The following is a 6,514-nucleotide window of genomic DNA, read 5'->3' on the forward strand; positions in this document are numbered from 1 at the left end:
AATCTCAAAGAAAGGAAGAAGTAGCTGGGAGTTGGTGGTTCCCAGCTTGTAATCCTAGCTACTCAGGAGGCTGAGATCTGAAGATTGTGGTTAAAGCCAGTCCAGGCAGGAACATCTGTGAGAGTCCAATTAAGCACCAGAAAACTGAAAGTGGTGCTGTAGCTGAAAGAAATAGAGTACTATCCTTGAGCAAATGAGCTAAGGGATGGTGACCAAGCCCTGAGTTCAAGTCCCCAAACCAACAACAACAAAAAAGGAAAGCAAGACAGAAAGACAGAAAGGAATGAATGAAGGAAGGAAGGAAGGAAGGAAGGAAGGAAGGAAGGAAGGAAAGAAGTAAGTATACTGGCTATGCCCTTGTCCCCAGCAAGTTTCCTTTACCATGTTTGTACCAGGTGAACTTTTCTTCCACTCTCTAAAGCACTTTGGATCACATCTGGTAACTGATCCAATAGCAGTCAACCTCTGAATAGTCCATAAATTTAGAAGGTGGGATGTGGCCTGATGCAGCAAACGTTGTCCAAACCAGGGTGATCATATCAAAACAGACTTAATGTTATCCAAAATTTGACTATGAGTTCTGTATGGGGAGAATTAAATTTCTCATTATGCTAATGTGTACTGTCTGTCATTAGGCCAGAGACTTCCTGATACTAAAAGAGTTAGCTATGGAGGCCCAATTCTGCCCTATGGCTATGATTCATAAAAGTTTAATTTTAGGTCTGTCCCATACCCCCTCTGTGACTTTGTTAGTTATTTAATATTTACAATAAATCTTTTCCTGGTTAAACTGGTTGGAGTGGATTCTGTTCTCTGAAACTATTATCAGGACTATAATTCTTGCATTAATAGTGCACTGGGCACTCACCCTAAACTGTGAAAGCCATGGGTGATTTACACTGAAAGAAAAACTGTATGGGAGGTTAGTAGAAAACCTAGGAGAGGAAGTCATCCAAAGCCAATCCAATGACAAAGGCACAGAAGATGAGAGTGTAGGGTTGGAGGAGTTGCCAGGGCAGAACAAGGAGATGAGGTATTGGCCAGGTTGTAGGTACTAAATTAAAGACCTATGATAGGAGAACTGTACAGAGTTTTAGGCCTAATCTAGTACTGCTCATTAGGGCTCCATTTACAAGTTCTGAAGGCAGAGTGGTGAAATAACTTGCTAACAACTCACTCTAGTCTACAGTGATTCCCAGGTAGTGATCTTTTTTCTTTTTTTTTTTTGGAGTCTCTGCAAAGGTCAACTACTGGGTTTTTTTGTTTGTTTGTTTGTTTGTTTTTTAATGTAGCCAGAAATGTTTCTGGGTATGATTTTATTTTTATTTTTTTAATTTTTTATTGTAATTAATAAAAGGGTTACATGATATTTGCCAGATAAAAGGTGCATTAATTCGCATACATTGATACCTTTTCACATGTCTTGGTACCCATTACCCTCCCCCCCCCCCCCCGGTAGTGATCTTTTAGGCAATATACATGAACATCTTAGCTCATCATGTGATGCTAAATGCCATAGCAGAATAGAAAAACGTAGGAGAGTGACCAAGTGTTAAGTAAGCAAGAAAAGAGAAAATGTCTTCAAGTGAAGTTGCCAGAACTCTGACTAATGGGGCTGTGTATCTCCTAGGGCCATCTGCTGGGCAGGTACTAGGATAATCGGGCTATGATTTGATATTCTAGTGTCAGTCAGCTTTCCATCACCATAGAAAAACACCTGAGGCAATTAATTTACAAAAGAAAGATGTATTTGGGCTCATTGTTCGGAAAGTTGCTTTGGGCCCCTCTGAGGCCATGCTGGTAAGGAGGGAATCCCCAGTGATTGAAAGACTTCCCTCCAGAAAGTAAGCACCTGCCAGTCATGCCACCCTGGGACCAAGCTGTTAACACATGGACCTTTAGGGGCCATCCAACATCCAAACTATAGCAACCTTAAAGGACCATAGGCTGGAAAATTAGTTCCCAGTTTGGTGAGGTTGCGAAGCAACTCAAGCCCCTGTTAGGAAAATGGAGGAGAAAGCAAAGAAACATGCTGGATTCAGTCTTAATAGGCAAAGACTGTTGATTGCTGGAAAGAGACACAGACGTTCCCTCAGATATAGAGGTTGGGGAGGGGAGTTGGTGTCAAGGTTTTTATAGAGTCTGAGCAAGGAGACAAGGGGTTACATGAGTTTAGTCTAGGGAGGTGACTGCAGTTGCAGCAGAGAATAAATATTCCCTTATCCAAGGTCTCAAGCTTTTTAAATGTTCAAACAGTTCTATATCAGTCTTGCTAGACAGTTTGACCTTCACAGGATACAGTTTTTAGTCTTCCAACCAATTTGCCCTTTCCTGGCCTTGCAGCTTGATTGGTCTCTCTGAACTTCACAGACTAGGCCCACAATAGAATGTTTACAGCCAGGCTCAGGATAAATTGCCCTGCCTATGTATCTTTGTGTGCCTTTTGGTATGCACCTGGGAAAATAGCACGGGGAGGGCAATCCTTCATATTCCATCTTTGGATAGATAAGAAAAATGGACCAAGAAGGGAGAAGCAAGTCCTTCAGTCCCTGCTTTCAGGAAAGACAAATGCAGCTTTTTTTTTCAGCTTTCAAAGGCAATTTTCATTCACTATTTTGATGACTATAAATGTTTCCACTATGGAAAAGAAAGCACAGTACATGACTGGGGAATGGATTTTCAGAAGTCATCTTCAGTAGAGTAAAAACTTAGAACAAACAAACAAACAAACTTTTATATAAAGTCCCTCGTAAAAACCAAAACAGAATTTTAAAACAAACAGAAAAGGAAGGGCAGGGTAAAATTTTAAAGAAAGAAAGAAAGAAAAAGAAAAGAAGAAGGGAAGGTTAATTCATTGCTTCTCCTCCCCTATCTTTTCCACCGGGTCCCCGGTCTCCTCCACAGAAAGAGCTTCCAGCTTTTCAGCCACTTTTTCGGCATTACCATTTTTGCCTGGTCCTTTCTTTTCTCTCTCTTCAGTTTCTTTCCTGCAGTCTTCAAACTTTGTTTGGAATTTTTGTGCATTTGAAGTTTGTGCATTCGTGCTGAGGCATTTAGGAAGCAGATGATGAGCAGCCCCGGCTTGGGGCACTGGTCAGCGAAGTCGGCAGGGTCACTGCCAGCATTTGGCTTCAGCTCCATCATTTTGTGATATGGTGGTTGACACATATCATCAGGGTCTTGTCTCTCCTCATGAGAAGGTGGAGGGTCCCCTTTCTCCTCGAGTTTCAGCAGCTTCACATTACCAGTGCCTCTCTCCTTCCATTCTGGGAGGTCATTCTCCAAAGCAAATCCAAAAGGCTTGGCCCGCATTTTTATTAAAGAATTTATTAACTTTGATTTTACATCATATTTCAAATGACATGTTTAACAAACAAGTGTTCAAGAGGAGAATCTCTATATACAATCACTGGCACTTAGTTTTTAGAACATAATCAAAATTAGGCTAAGGGTTTGTATATCATAGATACACATTAATTTATGAAATAAAACATTATGTCTATAGAGTCATAGGTTTTTATGTATGTGTATTATGTTTATATTTCCAATACCATGTCCATAGCTTTGGGTATGCAAATATTGAGTTCTCGCTCTTGTATTGTTTGGATCTAATAGCCACATATTAAGGATACCATGCGCCTTTTGTTCCTTTGGTCTTGACTTGTCTCAATCAACATGATTCGCTCTAGATTCATCCACTTCCCTGCAAATGCCATTATTTTATCTTGTCTGTTGGCTATGTAGAATTCCATTGTGTATATATATATATATGTATACATATATATATATCACATTTTCTGTATCCATTCATCTGCAGTAGGGCATCTGGATTGTTTCTATTGCCTGGCTATTGTGAATAGTGCAGAGATAAACATAGCTGAGCAGGTGTCCTTATCATATCTTGGGTTATGATGTTCAGGCTAGATGCCCAGAAGAGGTATGGCGGGATGGTAGGGAAGGTCAATTTTCAGTTTTTTAAGAATCCTCCACACTGCTTTCCAGAGTGGGTGAACTAGTTTATAATCCCACCAGCAGTGTAGTAGGGTTCCTTTTTCTCCACAACCCCTCCAGCATCTGTCATTGTCTGAGTTCAAAATCTTGGCCATTCTAATTGGGGTAAGGTGGTATCTTAGGGTTGTTTTTATTTGCATTTCCTTTATGACCATAGATGATGAACATTTTCTCATATGCTTTTCTGCCATTTTAATCTCTTCTTCTGATAAGTCTCTCTTTAGTTCCCTTGCCCATTTAGTGAATGGTTTGTTGGGTTTGGGGGGGATTAGCTTCTTGAGTTTCCTGTAGATACTGGATATTAAGCATTTGTCAGATGTATTATTGGTAAATATCTTTTCCCAGTTGGTTGGTTGTCTCTCTACTTTAGTTTTTATCTGTGCAGAAACTTTTTTATTTTTAGGTAATTCCATTTATCAAGTCTCTCTTCAATCTGTTGTGACCTTGGGATTCTGTTCAGGAATCTTTTGCCTGTGCCTATGAGTTCCAGTGTCTCTCCTACTTTATCATGTAGTCTGACATTGAGGTCTTTGTTCCACTTTGAGTTAATGCTTGTGCAGGGTGAAAGGCTAGGGTCAATTTTTAGTTTTCTGCCTGTGGCTGCCCAGTTTTTCCAGCACCAATAATTGAATAGTCTGTGTTTGTTTCACTGTATGTCTTTGGCTCCTTTGTCAAATACAAGTTGCCTATAGGTATGTGGTTCTATTTCTGGGTCTTCTGTTCCACTGATCTTCTGGTCTGTTTTTGTGCCAATACCATGTCGTTTTTATTATTATGGCTCTATAGTAGAGTTTGAAGTCCGGTATTGTAATACCACCAGCATCTGTATTAAAAAAAAAATTCCTCTTCATCTTCCTCCAGTGTTTTGATTTCTTGTTCAGGAAGAGACATTATTGGCTCAAACTGGGGCTCATGGTTGGACTCACCAGTGTTTTCAGTGGCGGTGTCATGATCCTCATGACTTTCCTTATGGCTGTCTTGGTGGTCGAGCTCCTCTTCCTTCCTCCCACTCTTCCCTCCGCCCCGCAACCCCAACACCCAAATGCTGTTTTTGTAGGACCCACATTAACTCTCAGGAGAGTGGTCATTTCTTAGCCATTTTTTGACCTAGCTAATGAGGCATACTCCAGAGGCCAGAAAAATGATGCCAACATCATCTTAGATTTCTGGTCTCCATAACTGTAAGGTAATTTCTTTGTAAATACTCTGCCCCCAGGATTTTGTTATAACAGTAGAGATGGGATGAATACTGTTTGCCGATGGCACATTTCTGTCAAGCCCTTTTCCTGCCTCATGCTGTCGAGGCTGGCAGTGGTTCGGAGTAGTCTACACATGGTGGTTGTGTCCTATGACATTAAGAGCGCCTGGTATTGCTTTCTTGCCAAGACCCATGCTTCCTTAATTACCTCTATCCAATATCTTTAGCTCTACAAATCAATTCTTCCATCTTTCTTCTCTTCCTTCTTCCATTACTCTGTTGCTATTTCTCTGTATCTGTTTATTTGTGCATCTGAAACTATAAGAGCAAATCTTACCTGGTGCTTGCTGTGTGTCAAGCAGTAACCCAACTATGTAAATATTTTTGGTGCCAGCATTAGGGCTTAAACTCAGGTCTTGCTGCTGTTTCTTAGCCTTTTCTGCTTAAAGTTAGTTGCCTACCACTTTACACCTCCAGTTCTGACTTTTTGCTGGTCTTTCAGATTTGCCTGCCTGAGCTAGTATCAAACCAAGATCCTGAGCTTTCAGCCTCCTTGAGTAGGTAAGATTACAGGCATGAGCCACCAACACCTGGCACAACCCAAGTATATTGACTCAGTTTACATGGCCTATAACAGTCCTATGATCTGAGTATTTGTGTCCCTCGATTACAGAAGACAGAGAGGTGAATAACTTTGGAGAATCACACATCTTATTTCTTTTTGTAATTCTTTTTTAAAATTCTTATTCTATGATACACAAAGGGATGAGAGTTGCATGTTAAGTAATGGGTACATTTCCTTTTTAACAGTGGTACCCCCGCCCTCATTGTCTCCCAGTCTTCCCACCTCCCAATTTCCCTTTCTTCGAAGCTGTATAGTTTGTTGCCAACATAGTGTCTACTGGGTTTCACTAGTGAATTGAGTTACCCTTGGTTCTACTGTGTCTGTGCATCCCCTTCCTCTCCTCAAACAAGGCAGACATATACAAGACAAAGAGAATCAAAATAGAAAACTGTGACAGAAGGAAATAAACTGAAGAAAAAAAGGAAAGAAACAAAGAAAAAATTAACTGTGAACAGTATAATAAAAAAAAACCCTCTTATTTCCATTCTTGGAGTTCATTTCGATAAGCATCATTTTATATGAGTTTTATAATCATTTCCTCAAAGGGGAAATCTGTTTGCCCATTGATCACTTAGTTTGTTGGCTCCTTTTACTGAATACTTTTCAATTCTCCCTTCTTCCTTTCATTTTAGTCCTATTTTTTTGGCATGGACTTCCTCCCGGCCATTAGCCATCCTTAG

General features: G+C 40.3%; 1 pseudogene; it reads right to left on the reverse strand.

Annotated features, from left to right (window-relative positions):
* Positions 1-2,688: 2,688 nt before the first annotated feature.
* On the reverse strand, positions 2,689-5,345 carry LOC150063089 (ran-specific GTPase-activating protein-like; annotated as a pseudogene).
* Positions 5,346-6,514: the final 1,169 nt, after the last annotated feature.

Source organism: Megascapheus bottae, chromosome 5 (assembly GCF_031878675.1).
Source record: "Megascapheus bottae isolate mThoBot1 chromosome 5, mThoBot2.hap1, whole genome shotgun sequence".
Classification (NCBI taxonomy): Eukaryota; Metazoa; Chordata; class Mammalia; order Rodentia; family Geomyidae; genus Megascapheus; species Megascapheus bottae.